This window comes from Oncorhynchus nerka, linkage group LG19 (assembly GCF_034236695.1).
Source record: "Oncorhynchus nerka isolate Pitt River linkage group LG19, Oner_Uvic_2.0, whole genome shotgun sequence".
Classification (NCBI taxonomy): Eukaryota; Metazoa; Chordata; class Actinopteri; order Salmoniformes; family Salmonidae; genus Oncorhynchus; species Oncorhynchus nerka.
The window spans coordinates 9,125,412-9,144,447 of record NC_088414.1 but is presented as its reverse complement, the minus strand read 5'-3'; the positions used below and the strand labels follow the sequence as shown (position 1 = coordinate 9,144,447).

Genomic DNA, 19,036 nt, shown 5'->3' with positions numbered 1-19,036 from the left:
ACTGAACCTCACTATGGAAGCCTCAACACGAACTAAACCTCACTAACTGAACCTCACTATGGAAGCCTCAACACTAACTGAACCTCACTATGGAAGCCTCAACACTAACTAAACCTCACTAACTGAACCTCACTATGGAAGACTCAACACTAACTGAACCTCACTATGGAAGCCTCAACACTAACTGAATCTCACTATGGAAGCCTCAACACTAACTGAATCTGACTATGGAAGCCTCAACACTAACTGAACCTCACTATGGAAGCCTCAACACGAACTAAACCTCACTAACTGAACCTCACTATGGAAGCCTCAACACTAACTGAACCTCACTATGGAAGCCTCAACACTAACTGAACCTCACTATGGAAGCCTCAACACTAACTGAACCTCACTAACTGAACCTCACTATGGAAGCCTCAACACTAACTAAATCTCACTAACTGAACCTCACTATGGAAGACTCAACACTAACTGAACCTCACTATGGAAGCCTCAACACTAACTGAACCTCACTATGGAAGCCTCAACACTAACTGAACCACACTATGGAAGCCTCAACACTAACTGAACCTCACTAACTGAACCTCACTATGGAAGAATCAACACTAACTGAACCTCACTATGGAAGCCTCAACACTAACTGAACCTCACTATGGAAGACTCAACACTAACTGAAACTCACTATGGAAGCCTCAACACTAACTGAACCACACTATGGAAGCCTCAACACTAACTGAACCTCACTAACTGAACCTCACTATGGAAGAATCAACACTACCTAAACCTCACTATGGAAGACTCAACACTAACTAAACCTCACTATGGAATACTCAACACTAACTGAACCTCACTATGGAAGACTCAACACTAACTGAACCTCACTATGGAAGCCTCAACACTAACTGAACCTTATTATGGAAGCCTCAACACTAACTGAACCTCACTAACTGAACCTCACTATGGAAGACTCAACACTAACTGAACCTCACTATGGAAGCCTCAACACTAACTGAATCTCACTATGGAAGCCTCAACACTAACTGAATCTGACTATGGAAGCCTCAACACTAACTGAACCTCACTATGGAAGCCTCAACTCTAAACCTCACTAACTGAACCTCACTATGGAAGCCTCAACACTAACTGAACCTCACTATGGAAGCCTCAACACTAACTGAACCTCACTATGGAAGCCTCAACACTAACTGAACCTCACTAACTGAACCTCACTATGGAAGCCTCAACACTAACTAAATCTCACTAACTGAACCTCACTATGGAAGACTCAACACTAACTGAACCTCACTATGGAAGCCTCAACACTAACTGAACCTCACTATGGAAGCCTCAACACTAACTGAACCACACTATGGAAGCCTCAACACTAACTGAACCTCACTAACTGAACCTCACTATGGAAGAATCAACACTAACTGAACCTCACTATGGAAGCCTCAACACTAACTGAACCTCACTATGGAAGACTCAACACTAACTGAACCTCACTATGGAAGCCTCAACACTAACTGAACCACACTATGGAAGCCTCAACACTAACTGAACCTCACTAACTGAACCTCACTATGGAAGAATCAACACTACCTAAACCTCACTATGGAAGACTCAACACTAACTAAACCTCACTATGGAATACTCAACACTAACTGAACCTCACTATGGAAGACTCAACACTAACTGAACCTCACTATGGAAGCCTCAACACTAACTGAACCTTATTATGGAAGCCTCAACACTAACTGAACCTCACTAACTGAACCTCACTAAGCCTCAACACTAACTGAACCTCACTATGGAAGCCTCAACACTAACTGAACCTCACTATGGAAGCCTCAACACTGAACCTCACTATGGACCTCACACTAACTAACCTCACTATGGAAGACTCACTATGGACTAACACTGAACCTCACTATGGAAGCCTCAACACTAACTGAACCTCACTATGGAAGCCTCAACACTATCTGAACCTCACTAACTGAACCTCACTATGGAAGCCTCAACACTAACTAAACCTCACTAACTTAACCTCACTATGGAAGCCTCAACACTAACTGAACCTCACTAACTGAACCTCTCTATGGAAGCCTCAACACTAACTGAACCTCACTATGGAAGCCTCAACACTAACTGAACCTCACTATGGAAGCCTCAACACTAACTGAACCTCACAATGGAAGCCTCAACACTAACTGAACCTCACTATGGAAGCCTCAACACTAACTGAACATCACTATGGAAGCCTCAACACTAACTGAACCTCACTATGGAAGCCTCAACACTAACTAAACCTCACTAACTGAACCTCACTATGGAAGCATCAACACTAACTGAACATCACTATGGAAGCCTCAACACAAACTGAACCTCACTATGGAAGCCTCAACACTAACTGAACCTCACTATGGAAGCCTCAACACTAACTGAACCTCACTAACTGAACCTTACTATGGAAGCCTAAACACTAACTGAACCTCACTATGGAAGCCTCAACACTAACTGAACCTCACTATGGACGCCTCAACACAAACTGAACCTCACTATGGAAGCCTCAACACTAACTGAATTTCAACGGTACTATGTTCTGACCACAGCATTTGATTAGCGAGCGTTGACTGACCTATAAACTATCAGATCAGGTTGTTTTTCCACAGGAAGTCAGTGTGATCTCTCTTGCAGTCCCAGTGGACACTGGGAAATGGAGGCGGGTGGGGGGCAGTAAATAATCCACTTCACTCAGCCAGAGTCTAGATATGCTAATAAAAATGCTAATCTGTGTTTATGGGGAGAGGCGATCGTTCACAGATGCTGTGCCTCATCGCTGCCGGGAAGCCCAGAGCCCAGCCCCTCTCTGTTTAATTTTTTTTTTAACTAGGCAAGTCAGTTAAGAACAAATTATTATTTACAAAGATGGCCTACCCCGGCCAAACCTTAACCCGGACAACGCTGGGCCAATTGTGCGCCGCCGTATGGGACTCCCAATTACGGTCGGTTGTGATACAGCCTGGAATCGAACCAGTCTGTATTGACACCTCTAGCACTGAGATGCAGTGCTTTAGACCGCTGTGCCACTCGGGAGCAATGCCGAGACACAGTCCATGGTATCGGCCAACAATACCTCATTTACTTTATGACTCCCCACAGCTGGGCTGGTATCTGTCATAAAGGGGTGGGGAGGGGGAGGTTGGGGTGAGGAGGAGGGAAAAGTTAATTGGAGAGAGGGGAGAGTATAGTAAACAACCTTTTCCAGAAGAGGTGATTTCTTATAGGGTTCAACCAGGGGTCAGGGTGTAATCAAATCAAATCAAATGTTATTTGTCACATACACATGGTTAGCAGATGTTAATGCGAGTGTAGCGAAATGCTTGTGATTCTAGTTCCGACAATGCAGTAATAACCAACAAGTAATCTAGCTAACAATTCCAAAACTACTACCTTATAGACACAAGTGTAAGGGGATAAAGAATATGTACATAAAGATATATGAATGAGTGATGGTACAGAGCGGCATAGGCAAGATACAGTAGATGGTATTGAGTACAGTATATACATATGAGATGAGTATGTAAACAAAGTGGCATAGTTAAAGTGGCTAGTGATACATGTATTACATAAAGATGCAGTAGATGATATAGAGTACAGTATATACGTATACATATGAGATGAATAATGTAGGGTATGTAAACATTATATTAGGTAGCATTGTTTAAAGTGGCTAGTGATATATTTTACATCATTTCCCATCAATTCCCATTATTAAAGTGGCTGGAGTTGAGTCAGTGTGTTGGCAGCAGCCACTCAATGTTAGTGGTGGCTGTTTAACAGTCTGATGGCCTTGAGATAGAAGCTGTTTTTCAGTCTCTCGGTCCCAGCTTTGATGCACCTGTACTGACCTCGCCTTCTGGATGATAGCGGGGTGAACAGGCAGTGGCTCGGGTGGTTGTTGTCCTTGATGATCTTTATGGCCTTCCTGTGACATCGGGTGGTGTAGGTGTCCTGGAGGGCAGGTAGTTTGCCCCCGGTGATGCGTTGTGCAGACCTCACCACCCTCTGGAGAGCCTTACGGTTGTGGGCGGAGCAGTTGCCGTACCAGGCGGTGATACAGCCCGACAGGATGCTCTCGATTGTGCATCTGTAGAAGTTTGTGAGTGCTTTTGGTGACAAGCCGAATTTCTTCAGCCTCCTGAGGTTGAAAAGGCGCTGCTGCGCCTTCTTCACGATGCTGTCTGTGTGGGTGGACCAATTCAGTTTGTCTGTGATGTGTACGCCGAGGAACTTAAAACTTACTACCCTCTCCACTACTGTTCCATCGATGTGGATAGGGGGGTGTTCCCTCTGCTGTTTCCTGAAGTCCACAATCATCTCCTTAGTTTTGTTGACGTTGAGTGTGAGGTTATTTTCCTGACACCACACTCCGAGGGCCCTCACCTCCTCCCTGTAGGCCGTCCTCGGTGTTGGTATTCAAGCCTACCACTGTTGTGTCGTCCGCAAACTTGATAATTGAGTTGGAGGCGTGCGTGGCCACGCAGTCGTGGGTGAACAGGGAGTACAGGAGAGGGCTCAGAACGCACCCTTGTGGGGTCCCAGTGTTGAGGATCAGCGGGGTGGAGATGTTGTTGCCTACCCTCACCACCTGGGGGAAGTCAGGAAGTCCAGTACCCAGTTGCACAGGGCGGGGTCGAGACCCAGGGTCTCGAGCTTGATGACGAGCTTGGAGGGCACTATGGTGTTAAACGCCGAGCTGTAGTCGATGAACAGCATTCTCACATAGGTATTCCTCTTGTCCCGATGGGTTAGGGCAGTGTGCAGTGTGGTTGAGATTGCATCGTCTGTGGACCTATTTGGGCGGTAAGCAAATTGGAGTGGGTCTAGGGTGTCAGGTAGGGTGGAGGTGATATGGTCCTTGACTAGTCTCTCAAAGCACTTCATGATGACGGAAGTGAGTGCTACGGGGCGGTAGTCGTTTAGCTCAGTTACCTTAGCTTTCTTGGGAACAGGAACAATGGTGGCCCTCTTGAAGCATGTGGGAACAACAGACTGGGATAGGGATTGATTGAATATGTCCGTAAACACACCAGCCAGCTGGTCTGCGCATGCTCTGAGGGTGCGGCTGGGGATGCCGTCTGGGCCTGCAGCCTTGCGAGGGTTGACACGTTTAAATGTTTTCCTCACGTCGGCTGCAGTGAAGGAGAGTCCGCATGTTTTGGTTGCGGGCCGTGTCAGTGGCACTGTATTGTCCTCAAAGCGGGCAAAAAAGTTATTTAGTCTGCCTGGGAGCAAGACATCCTGGTCCGTGACGGGGCTGGTTTTCTTTTTGTAATCCGTGATTGACTGTAGACCCTGCCACATACCTCTTGTGTCTGAGCCGTTGAATTGTGATTCTACTTTGTCTCTATACTGACGCTTAGCTTGTTTGATTGCCTTGCGGAGGGAATAGCTACACTGTTTGTATTCGGTCATGTTTCTGGTCACCTTTCCCTGATTAAAAGCAGTGGTTCGCGCTTTCAGTTTCATGCGAATGCTGCCATCAATCCACGGTTTCTGGTTTGGGAATGTTTTACTCGTTGCTATGGGAACGACATCTTCAACGCACGTTCTAATGAATTCGCTCACCGAATCAGCGTATTCGTCAATGTTGTTGTTTGATGCAATACGAAACATATCCCAGTCCACGTGATGGAAGCAGTCTTGGAGTGTGGAATCAGATTGGTCGGACCAGCGTTGAACAGACCTCAGCGCGGGAGCTTCTTGTTTTAGTTTCTGTCTGTAGGCAGGGATCAACAAAATGGAGTCGTGGTCAGCTTTTCTGAAAGGAGAGCGGGGCAGGGCCTTATATGCGTCGCGGAAGTTAGAATAGCAATGATCCAAGGTTTTTCCAGCCCTGGTTGCGCAATCGATATGCTTATACAATTTAGGGAGTCTTGTTTTCAGATTAGCCTTGTTAAAATCCCCAGCTACAATGAATGCAGCCTCAGGATATATGGATTCCAGTTTGCAAAGAGTCAAATAAAGTTTGTTCAGAGCCATCGATGTGTCTGCTTGGGGGGGAATATATACGGCTGTGATTATAATCTAAGAGAATTCCCTTGGTAGATAATGTGGTCGACTTTTGATTGTGAGGAATTCTAAATCAGGTGAACAGAAGGACTTGAGTTCCTGTGGCCACACCACGTCTCGTTAACTATGAAGCATACGCCCCCGCCCCTCTTCTTACCAGAAAGATGTTTGTTTCTGTCGGCGCGATGCGTGGAGAAACCAGCTGGCTGCACCGACTCCGATAGCGTCTCTCCAGTGAGCCATGTTTCCGTGAAGCAAAGAACGTTACAGTCTCTGATGTCCCTCTGGAATGCTACCCTTTCTCGGATTTCATCAACCTTGTTGTCAAGAGACTGGACATTGGCGAGAAGAATGCTAGGGAGTGTAGTAGAACCTCAGACTGCATCTCAAATTATACCCTATATTCCGTATTCCTGGGACAAAATAGGTTGTCATTTGAAACTTTCCCACAGTGACACCTCAGTCTTTATCCCTTACCCACACATGTACAGAATATATCTCCACCCAACAGAATGAATGATCCAGAGTTGCTTTGCTTTCTTAACAGTTTTATCCAATCAAAAATCTCAGAGAAGAATCGGAACTAGAGTCTAACGACAGCAAATCAGGAGGGTGGAGAGAGGTTTACAGATATGGATGTTGACTTGCTGAAATCCATCAATGAAATGCTTGCCAAACTTGATATATTGGATATACTACGAGAGGACATCAATGCATTATGTGCCAGTCGAGAATTCAGCCAATGCCAGATTGATGATCTAAGGAAAGAGAACACGGCGCTGGAAGGTACTGTAGACTCTTCATGGCAATGTGGAGCTGAAAGGTGCTGTAGACTCTCTTCATGGCAATGTGGAGGTGGTGCAAAGGGAGAACAAACTTACGGAAACCTTGCTTGATGTACAGTGTCGATCAATATGGGACAATCTCATCTTTTCAGGGATACCAGAGAACGACAACGACAGAAGCTGTGAGGAAACAGTCCGAGACCCGAGGTCAACTCAACTGGAAGGATGTATGTATAGACCTCCTAGCTCTAAGGTGTCCTATCTGGATGACTTATGTACTGGGTTTGACCGGGCCACAGATAGTAACATAGATGTATTTATCTTGCATGATTTGAATATAAATTGGAATTCAAATAGAACTAAATTGATGAGATGTTGTGGTTTGAAACAACAGGTTAATGATACTACTAGATCATCAACTAAGTTAGGTCACAGTTCGGACACCTGCGTGGATCTTATCTTCTGTAATATACCTTTGCTTAATGCTTAAAAGCCAGATCAATGCCAGTGGGCTGGACAGACCATAACATTGTGACCATAACCATGAACACCATGGTTGCAGACACCCCCAAGGTTTGTGGTCAAGAGAAATGTTAAGACATTTAATCATGAGCTATTTCTAAAGGCTGCTGTACCCTGGGAGCTGATTTATCTAGAGGATGATTTAAATAACACTACAGGATGTTTTATTGATTTGCTCACTGAGGTAATAGACCATAATGCCAGAAAGAGTACAGTTGGGGCTCGTTGGGTGAGGCATTTTCTCAAAGAAATATGGAAAATTGTCTTAGCAGACAAATTTAAACTAGAAATTGATTAACAGAATTATAGAACACTACGCAATTATGTAGTTAAATTAAATCACAAGACATATTTTTTTAACAAAAATGCTTTTATTGTTGTAAAAATTATTTTAAAAAAAGGTATAGAATACAGTGAAGGGCTTACTTGGTACATCTATTTCATCATGTCCATCTAGTGTGGAGGTTGACGGCAGAACAAGATTTTTTGACAAAGAAAATGTATTTACTGAGTGATAATGTGAACACCCATTCCTCCAAACAAGCTATTGCCCAAAAACTGCTCTTTTACTCTACAAACGGTGTCAGTGGAGGAGGATTTAAACCTACTGATGGTCATTACCCGATAGTAAATCTACAGGTTATGATCTTATGGACAATGTTTTACATCGCTATGCTGCTCCCCAGATTGCAGCTCCACTGAAATACATATTTAGTTGGTCACTGGAAAAGGGGACATTTCCAAATGTATGGAAGCATGCTAAACTGTGTCCAATCCTGAAGGACAGCAAAGAACCCATTACTCCTGCCCATAGTCGACCAATCAGTCTACTCCCTTCACTCAGTAAGATATTGGAGGGTATTGTGAGGAGACAAATATAGGAGGTCATGGAGAAAAAGGATCTGATTACAGCCGATCAGCATGCTTATCGCACAAACCATTCCACTACCACTGCATTGGTTGACATGACCGACCAGTGGCTCAATGCTATGGATAATGGCAGGTTTGTGGGTGTACTATTTTTAGATTTCAGTGCAGCATTTGATTTAGTGGATCATGAAATTATTTTGACAAAATGAACGCATTATGGTTTTAAGGAGGTAGCATTGAATGGAAACAGTCATATCTAACTGACATACTGCAGGGGAGCTGCCTTGGGCCACTTCTTTACTTAGTACACCAACGACCTTGAAGCTCAAGCTACTATATTTGCAGATGATACTGCAATTCCTACAGCAATACAATCGGTTCAACAGGTACAGCAAGATCTACAAGTAGAGCTGGGAAATATCAGGGAGCGGGTTTGCAGGGGAACAAACTTGTTCTGAACACCATGAAAACCAAGGTTATGTTGGCCTGTTCCACCAGAAAAAAGGCCAACAACAACATGGGATACAATTAAGCATGGGGGAGGAAGTACAACCAGAGGAAGTGGCAGAAGCCAGACTACTAGGAGTGCAGCTAGACAGCTGCTTATCGTGGTCGTCTCAAAGCATTAATTGGGAGTCAGGTGAACTATTGTTCTGTGTTCTGGGAAAATGCATCAGCAGGTTAAATTAGGAGGATGCCGATAGTACAGAACAAAGCAGCAAGGATTGTTTTGAAGGTGGAGATGTGGTTCTTCTGTTGTAGTCATGCACAATGCTCTTGGGTGGTCATTAATCGACAAGATGATTGAAGAAGAAAACATGTTTATTTTACTTCATAATATACACCATTTAAAACGGGCAAACTCTATTCACAGCAGTAATCAGTTGGTAAGAGACAGTCATTCAGTCAATACTAGGAATAGACTGTCCACCATCTGTGTTATCCAGACGGAAAAGAAAAATAGGCCATATAACATTTCGATTCAGACTAATAAAGAAATTGAATAATTTATCAGAGCAAACCAGAAACCTTTCAATATATAAATTCAAATAATACTTTGAAACCATTTAAATGTAATACATTGGAAGGTTGTGCAGGACTATGGTAGATGAAGGAATCTTTTCAGATTGTTAGAGTGTTTATCTGGTCAATATGTCCTAATCCAATCTAAACCCTCACATCCAAACGATGTGATTCATACACAGACACACAAACACCATGTCAGAGTTGACTTCCATTACAAATGACTGCGTAGTAAGCGTTCATCAAATAAAGCTGCATTTAGTCCAACTGAATTAGAAACTAATCATAGACTATAGAGAGATATTTCTGCCGACTCTCTTATCTTTTCTCTCCTCTCCAACGGTACGGCACAGTGTGCAGCTCTGCCTCCAACCCAGAGGGAATACTTCACTAACTCAACTTTAGCTGCTGCTGCTGCTGTTATCTCCGCCAGACGAGACGGGAGCAGTAAGCGTCAAGCGGGGAGCGGCGCGGTGGGTTTGTCTCTATGGTAATTAGCTCTTATGTGTAAGCATAATTCCCCGTCCACGCTACGCTCCTCTGCCACTACACTCTCAGCACGGATGAGAGGATAAAAAGGAAAGGAGGAGAGGATGAGAGAGGAGGAGTGGAGGAGAGGAGAGAAGGGGCGACGACAGAGAGAAACAGCTGAGTAATTCCGGAACTGGAACGTTGGGTACATTCCCGGGGTATCTTTAGGGATTCCCCCAAGATTCAGGGAATCCCCGGAGGTTGACGTTTGATTGACAGGTCTGTCTGAGAGCATCTACTACAAGGAATATTCGAATGGTGTAGAGAAGGAAAACAGTTGTATCATCTTACAGCTGTTCTAAATGACCGCGAACAAAAATATAGAGTTATAGTTCACATAAGGAAATCAGTCAATTTAAATAAATTAGACCCTAATCTATGGATTTCACATGACTGGGAAATACAGATATGCATCTGTTGGTCAGAGATACCTTTAAAAAAGGTAGTGACGTGGATCAGAAAACCAGTCAGTATCTGGTGTGACCACCATTTGCCTCATGCAGCGCGACAAGGCGTTGATCAGGCTATTGACTGTGGCCTGTGGAATGTTGTCCCATTCCTCTTCAATGGCTGTGCGAAGTTTCTGGATATTGGCGGGAACTGGAACACGCTGTCGTAAACGTCGATCCAGAGCATCCCAAACATGCTCAATGGGTGACATGTCTGGTGAGTATGCAGCCCATGGAAGAACTGGGACATTTTCAGCTTCCAGGAATTGTGTATAGATCCTTGTGGCATGGGGCCATGCATTATCATGCTGAAACATGAGGTGATGGCGGTAGATGAATGACACGACAATGGGCCTCAGAATCAGGATCTCTGTGCATTCAAATTGCCATTGATAAAATTATATTATGTTTGTTGTCCGAAGATTATGCCTGCCAATACCATAACTCCACCGCCACCATGGGGCACTCTGTTCACAGCGTTGACATCAGCAAACCGCTCGCCCGTCTGCCATCTGCCCAGAACAGTTCAAACTGGGATTCATCCGTGAAGAGCACACTTCTCCAGTGTGCAAGTGGCCACCGAAGATGAGCATTTGCCCACTGAAGTTGGTTACCACACAAAACTGCAGTCAGATCAAGACCCTGGTGAGGAAGCCGAGCAGATGAACATCCCTGAGACTGTTTCTGACAGTTTGTTTGTGCAACAGTTTGTTTGTTCTTCGGTTGTGCAAACCAACAGTTTCATCAGCTGTCCGGTTGGCTGGTCTCAGACGATCCCGCAGGTGAAGAAGCCAGATGTGGCGGTCCTGGGCTGTGGCGTGGTTACACATGGTCTGTGGTTGTGAGGCCGGTTGGACGTACTGCCAAATTCTCTAAAACCGACTTAAGGCGTGAACATTTACATTCAATTCTCTGGTGGACATTCCTGCAGTCAAATTGCCAATTGCACTCTCCCACAAAACTGGATACATCTGTGGTATTGTGTTGTGTGACAAAACTGCACATTTTGGAGTGGCCTTTTATTGTCCCCAGCACAAGGTGCACCTGTGTATTGATTGTGCTGTGTAATCAGCTTCTTGATATGCCTGTCAGGTGGATGGATTATCTTGGCAAAGGAGAAATGCTCACTGACAGGGATGTAAACAAATTTGTGCACAAAAAAAGCTTTCTGTGCGTATGGAACATTTCTTGGATCTTTAATTTCAGCTCATGAAACATGGGACCAACAATTTACATGTTGCATTTATATTTTGGTTCAGTGACTTTTGATTCTGATTCATTCGAGAAAATGCCAGTATTACACTCACTCACGCACGCACGCACACACACACACACACACACACACGCGCACACACAGAGCGAGAGAGACAGGAGGCCTGTCAGGAAACAAAGCAGTCCATTATCATGTTGAGGCAGACACTTGTATTAGCATCCTGCCTGCCTGCAGCCCCCAGTCTTCACTTGTCTACTGACAGGAGGGGGCAGGCCAGGGTGGACAGAACACTTGACATCAGACTGTGAGCTGGTTTGTGTCTGTCAGTATTTTCAGCTTAACCCATCCATTTCACACACACACAACACACAAAGACACACACAGACACACACACAGTGTTGGTGCTTTATCCCTGTATGCTTTAATTAGTTGACCTCATGGCTCCAGTTCAGCCAATTTATCACCCCGTTGTGTTGATTAACACACACAGGCACGCGCACGCAGACACACAGACACACAAATCTCCAATCATGCTCTGCCGACCCCTGCTGTGTCTATCCACTGACCCTGAGTCAAACCTTCAACAGAACACAGAGAAGATAGTTGGAGGAAGAGGAGGAGTGAAGACAGAAGGAGAGGAGGAGAGGTTTGAAGTGTCTCAGAGTGTTTCGTAGGGAGGCAGGCTCAACCGTAGTCTCCTGCTCTCTCCTCCTCCTCCTCCTCCTCCTCCCTGTTCTTCCTCAGTCAAGCGGGTTTAACTGAGCCAGCTAAGCACGGCTAAACTGCAGAGAGAAACACAATACCATAGAGATTATACTACCTCACAGTAATATCTCACCCTCACAATCACCTAATAGCAGTGAGAGACACAGAGAGGGAGGGAGAGAGAGGGGGATGTAAATGAAGAGGACGTGGGATAAAAAGAGGAAGAGGAAGAGATAAAAGGGATGAAGGGTGGGAGGTAGCACAAAGAGAGAGGGGGGGGGAATGGATGAAGAGGACGTGGGATAAAAAGAGGAAGAGGAAGAGATAAAAGAGAGAGGGGGGGGAATGGATGAAGAGGACGTGGGATAAAAAGAGGAAGAGGAAGAGATAAAAGAGAGAGGGGTGGGAATGGATGAAGACAATGAAGGAAAGCAGGGAAAACAAAAGCTGAAGTGTTTTCTTGTTGGATGCCTCTCTTTGTCTCTGACCAGCCATTGCAGAACTATAACACTTGTCTGAATTGGAAATGCCAGAGAGCAAACGCTTAGTAAAATAAAACAACCCTTGGGAGTTAGACCACTGGCCTGGGCTGGGCCTGGTCGAATGTCTGTGTGACTCTTTTTTATCATTTTTATCCTGTCTTCCCTCGCTCTCACTCTCTCCGTCTCTCTCTTTCTCTCTCTCTCTCTCTCTGACTGTCTCCCTCTCTGACTTCTCTCTCTCTCTCTTCCGACCCCCATCTCTCTCTCTCTCTCCCTAACCAGACAGTCAATTAGGAGCCCTTCTCCACTAACAGTGTGGATGACCTTCATATAGAGCCATGATGAGGCTGGGCTATAAGATCAACACTGTACCAGAGGGCTATTTCAGGGCCACAAGGCCTCTACACACACACACACACACACACACACACACACACACACACACACACACACACACACACACACACACACACACACACACACACACACACACACACACACACACACACACACACACACACACACACACACACACACCTCTAAAGGGTTTGGTCTGTAAGAGGACTGGTTAAGGCATCAGTTCCTCTGTATCTCAGCACAAACTGCTTGCATTTTTGTCAATGTATTGTGATGTGAAATCTAAGTGGAAAATACCTTGGATTTGAAAAAATGATCAACTGCTGTTTTGAGAGTGGAATTTCAACCACAGGATTATGTCATCGTGGTAACCACATTTTAACATAGACAGACCTTGGATAAAATACGTTGAATAGGTACCTTTAAAGTATCCCCAGATCTTCACCGCTAAATTGATCTATACAGAGCAATGTTTAGCTTAGCTATGATGCTTAGCTATGATACTTGTCTGGGACAATGTGCAATCATGAGAATAAATGTTGAGAGAACTCCACTAAATATATTTACTGTTGCTATGAAAGTCATTCCAAAAGGTAGGTTTAACAGAGCAAATTAAATGTGACCATACTTTATCACTCATATATCATCAATGATGCTATTTAAGACCATGTAGCATTTGCAAAGTCATCAACAGCTATTGTCTCAATTTAACCCATGATTCATTAAAAAAAATAGACAAATAGGCCCAGGGCCGGCCCTTGCCATTCTGCAGCCCTAGGTGAGACCAAAAACTGCTCCCCTGCAAAACTAGAAAAGTCCCATTAAGTGTAACGGCAGATTTCCTCCTCTTCGTCTGAAGAGGAGTAAAGATCGGACCAAGATGCGGCGTGGTAAGTGTTCATGACGATTTTAATAAGAAAAGCACTGAACACTTTGAAACACAAAAACAATAAACGAATACATGAAATAACCAAACCGAACCAGTACCGTGTGGCGACAAACACACACACGGAAACAAACACCCACATACCAACAGTGAAACTGAGGCTACCTAAATATGGTTCTCAATCAGGGACAACAATAAACAGCTGCCTCTGATTGAGAACCATATCAGGCCAAACACAGAAATAGAAAAAACACAAACACAAACATAGACTTCCCACCCCAACTCACGCCCTGACCATACTAAATAAAGACAAAACAAAGGAAATAAAGGTCAGAACGTGACATTAAGAAAGATGATGTTAGAAAGACATCTAAAACACTGAAAAGACGTTGAAGTTAGGTTCAATTTAGGTTCTGAATTAAAGGTGAAAAGGCATATTTTTCGAACGCTGAAAATACGTACTTTGTGGACGTTGAAATCAGGTTCATTTTCAGTTCGGAAAGAAAAATTGAAAATATGAATTTTCCGGATGTTGAAATCACACTTATTTTTTGGGTTCTGAATCAAAATTGAAAATACTTCACAGTACATTTAAGTTTGATTTGATTTGATTTACTCCTGTTCTTTAACTTAGATGTTTGGTTCAGATGGAGACGTGAATCCAAGTTATCAATTATTAATTTGTTGACAAACTGGAAATAAACTAGCCAATCAGAAGATCCATCTCCTTCAAATGTTGATATTTGGTTGGTTTGACAACCAAACACATTTCAATATCCCATTTGAAATACAATAAATAGCCTATTAACTTGTCGACATGTTAACAAACGATATGTTGGATTCACGTCTCCAACTCAAACAAAAATACAAGTAAAAATATGGGATTAAGCCAGTGGCTCAGATGGAACTATCCATGCAGTAGATTCATCTACTTTAAACATTGATATTTGGTTGAGTTGTCAACCAAACACAATTCAATATTACTTTCGTAATGAAGCAAATAGCCTAAAGTTAAGGCTATCTTACAAAAGTAAAATGCGTAACACATCCATGGCCAACTCCAATGGCAGATAAAATACTTCTAAAAACAAGAAGTGACAAGAAGTTTTGGTCTTTACGTGTCCAAAAAGATACACATCAAAAAGCACTATTTTACATGTCAAATAACACTATTTGAAGTGTGAAATAAGCGTTTAATTTGACACGTCAAATAACACTATTCTATTAGAATGTTGTGTGTGAAAGCCAAGCGCCACCACTACTATCAGTAGCACTGTCAAAGCTGTACAAAACAGTCTGCAAACAAGCAAACACCGGCCACGAACTATGTGTTTTCAATACCGCGATGGCATTATTTGTTCCACCGCAACTTCTTGGGTAGCTAGCTTTAGCTTGGTACCTAACTAGCACCAATAGATCCAGCCTGAAAACAATGACCAGTAGAGACTGCAGTCATTTGACACGCAAAGACCAAAACGGCGTTCCGTAGGTGGCATGATAACTCCACATGCTCGAACGCAATGAGAATACAGTTGTAAATGGCATCCAATGTCCTCACTGCCCCTGTTTCTACTAGGGCTGGGATTTGCCAGGTACCTCACGATATGATATTATCACGATACTTAGGCCGATACGATATGTATTGCGATTCTCACGATTATTACGATTCTATATGTATTTTTATTCGATACTGTGATTGAATTGTGATTCGATATTCCAAACATATTGCTCACCACACAGTGCATTCAGAAAGTATTCAGACCCCTTCACTTTTACCACGTTTTGTTATGTTACCGCCTTATTCTAAAATTTATCAAATACATTTTTTTAATCATAAATCTATACACAATACGCCATAATGACAAAGCGAAAACAGGTTTTCAGATTTTTTTCTTTTCAACTTAAAAAAACAGAAATACCTTATTCAGACCCTTTGCTACGAAACACGAAATTAAGCTCAGGTGCATCCTGTTCCCATTGATCATCCTTGAGATGTTTCTACAACTTGTTTGGAGTCCACCTATGGTAAATTCTATTGATTGGACATGATTTGGAAAGGCACATAACTGTCTATATAAGGTGTCAGAGCAAAAACCAAGCCATGAGGTCGAAGGAATTGTCCGTAGAGCTCCGAGATAGGATTGAGTCGAGGCACCGATCTGGAGGTCCCCAAGAACACAGTGGCCTCCATCATTCTTAAATGGAAGAAGTTTGGAACCACCAAGACTCTTCCTAGAGCTGGCCGACCGGCCAAACTAAGCAATCGGGGGACATTGGCCTTGATCAGGGAGGTGACCAAGAACCCAATGGTCACTCTGACAGAACTCCAGAGTTCCTCTGTGGAGATGGGAGAACCTTCCAGAAGGACATCCATCTCTGGAGCACTCCACCAATCAGGCCTTTATGGTAGAGTGGCCAGACGGAAGACACTCCTGAGTGAAAGGCACATGATAGCCAGCTTGGAGTTTGCCAAAAGGCACTTAAAAACCTCTCAGGCCATGAGAAACAAGATTCTCTGTTCTGATGAAACCAAGATTGAACTCTTTGGCCTGAATGCCAAGTATCAAATCTGGAAGAAACGCTGCACCATCCCTATGGTGAAGCGTGGTGGTGGCAACAACATGCTGAGAGGATGTTTTTCAGCGGCAGGGACTGGGAGACTAGTCAGGATCAAGGGAAAGATGAACAGAGCAAAGGACAGAGATCCTTGATGAAAACCTGCTCCAGAGCGCTCAGGACCTCAGACTGGGACAATGGTTCACCTTCCAACAGGACAACGACCCTAACCACACAGCCAAAACAGCACAGAAGATGTCTTGGGACCAGCCTCTGAATGTCCTTGAATGGCCCAGACAGAGCCCGGACTTGATCGAACCTGATCGAACATCTCTAGAGAGACCTGAAAATAGCTGTGCAGCAACGTTCTGCAGAGAAGAATGGGAGAAACTCCCCAAATACAGGTGTGCCAAGCTTGTTTTTGCTTTGTCATTATGGGTATTGTGTGTAATTTGATGAGAGAAAATATCTATTTAATCAGTTTTGGAATAAGGCTGTAGTGTTACAAAATGTAGAAAAAGTCAAGGTGTCTGAAAACATTCTGGATGCACTGTATGTCTGCTGCAGAGGGAGAAGAGAGAGCCATGAGAAAACGAGTTTAGATCAATCATGGAAATAAAAGTGCTGAAATCAAATGGTCTCCCTTTTGAAAAAGAACATGGAGAACATGCTATCAAAGGACAATTCTGGAGTTTTGGTACAGGTACAGCCAACTAGCCAACTAATTATTGCTCTATTGTCAAAATGACACGATACAATATATCATCAAAAATACTTTCCCGATATATAGCTGTATCGTTATTTCCCCCAATCACTAGTTTCTATCAACACACACACACACACACACACACACACACACACACACACACACACACACACACACACACTTACCTAGCCACCCTGCTCCAGAGTTGGGGACACACATGTCCAGCTCGGCGCTGGGCAGGACGAACCCCACCACGAACACCTCCACTCCATCAGACATCAGCGCCATGCCCAGCACGAAGAACAGCTGCCACTGAAACCTGCCGTGGCCACACTCCTGCATGATCAGCTCATACTGCTGGGCCAGCTCCTCCTCGTCCGCCTGTCTCTCTTGCTCCAGGTCCTTACGGTCCCTCATGCTGTCTGAGACGAGTTGACCCAGAGAATCATGCCCGTCTCTAGGCTTCCCGTCAGCAGGCACCCCCTGATACTCCCCCTCATAGATCTCATCTTCATCATCGTGACCCTCCGTGGCGTCACTGGCGTAGTCTTCCTCGTCTTCGTCTTTGGCGGTAAGACCACCGGGGAAGTGGTCGTTGCCATCGGGCTGCGTGTAGGCGTAGCGTCCGTCATCATCGTCGTCGTCCTCGTTCTGGAACTGGCTGTAGTTGCGTTGGGAGGAGTACTCGTCCGCGGCACGGTTGACGACCTTGCTGACCTTCTTAGCGGCATGGCGTTTGGCCTCCTTGGCAATGTCCTTGGCGCCCTTCACCAGTGACGTCCTGTTGTTGTACGACTCGTCCATCTTGCTGACTCTGACTCTACCTGTCTTTATTTGCCCTTTAGCGAACCAGCTAGGTCAGTTGGGAACCAATGTTCACTGGCAAAAAGAACTGCCAAAAAAGCTGACCTAAGTGTGAGAGACAATTAGAAAGTAACTTACGTTAGCTTACTTTCTTCTGTTACAACGGGGCAACCACAGTAAGTTGGGAGATGGTTCAAATGATACTAGCGTTGGCTAGGATAGCTAGCTGCTGCTGCTGGTGTGAGGGAGAGCAGATCTCTATGGCAGTGGGATGGGAGCAGGCGCACGGTTGAGAGGTGAAGACAGCTGAGTTCCAGTAGGAGAGATCACCATCCACGCTGTCTTTACGTCTGGTCACAGCTCATCTTTCTGTGGAGAGAGAAACATTTGTTTAATTTCTGGTCCAGCAGTGTTCAGGTTTAATGTCCCATCTCAGTGTCAGTCTCTAAAGTCAGGTTCTCTGCAGAGTGTACTGTTTGTGCCTGTAGATTTAGTGAGGAAGCCTTGAGGACTTCAGTGTACTAGCTATAACTCTCCCTCAACATTATCAGGAGATCTGTCTGTGACGCCAATGGCAGGAAACGAACGTAAAAGGCGGAAACAAGGGACAGAGAGAAGGGGCTAAATAAAAATGGAACCATTCCATACACTCTCTGACTGGAATGGGTCTGAGACACCCATGTGGTCTGTTTGGGGGTCAATGAGTTCCGGTTAGGTCTGATCCATCTAGTCCAATACGGTACATTCCATCTAGTTTCTGTGTTCCGTCTCTCGACTGGTCTTGCGTTTGTGTATTCTGTCTGAGCATGTGTGTTCCATCCTGCTTCACCATTAAATCAAAGATGTAATCACATTTTATATGTCACACGCGCAGAATACAACGGGTGTAGACTTTTCTGTGAAATGCTGGTTTAGGAGCCCTTCCCAAGGATGCAGAGTTTTAAAAAATAACACAAAAATTAAAATAGTAACACAGGAGGAATAAAATACATAATAATGAAGCTACATAAAGGGAGTACCAGAACCAGATCAATGTGCAGAGATGCTGTACAACGTGTTTGAGGTAGAT

General features: G+C 44.3%; 1 pseudogene; it reads right to left on the bottom strand.

Annotated features, from left to right (window-relative positions):
- LOC115123411 (synaptic vesicle glycoprotein 2C-like) overlaps positions 1-18,330 on the bottom strand; it is a 72,500-nt pseudogene extending 54,170 nt beyond the window's left edge.
- Between the last annotated feature and the right edge of the window lie 706 nt (positions 18,331-19,036).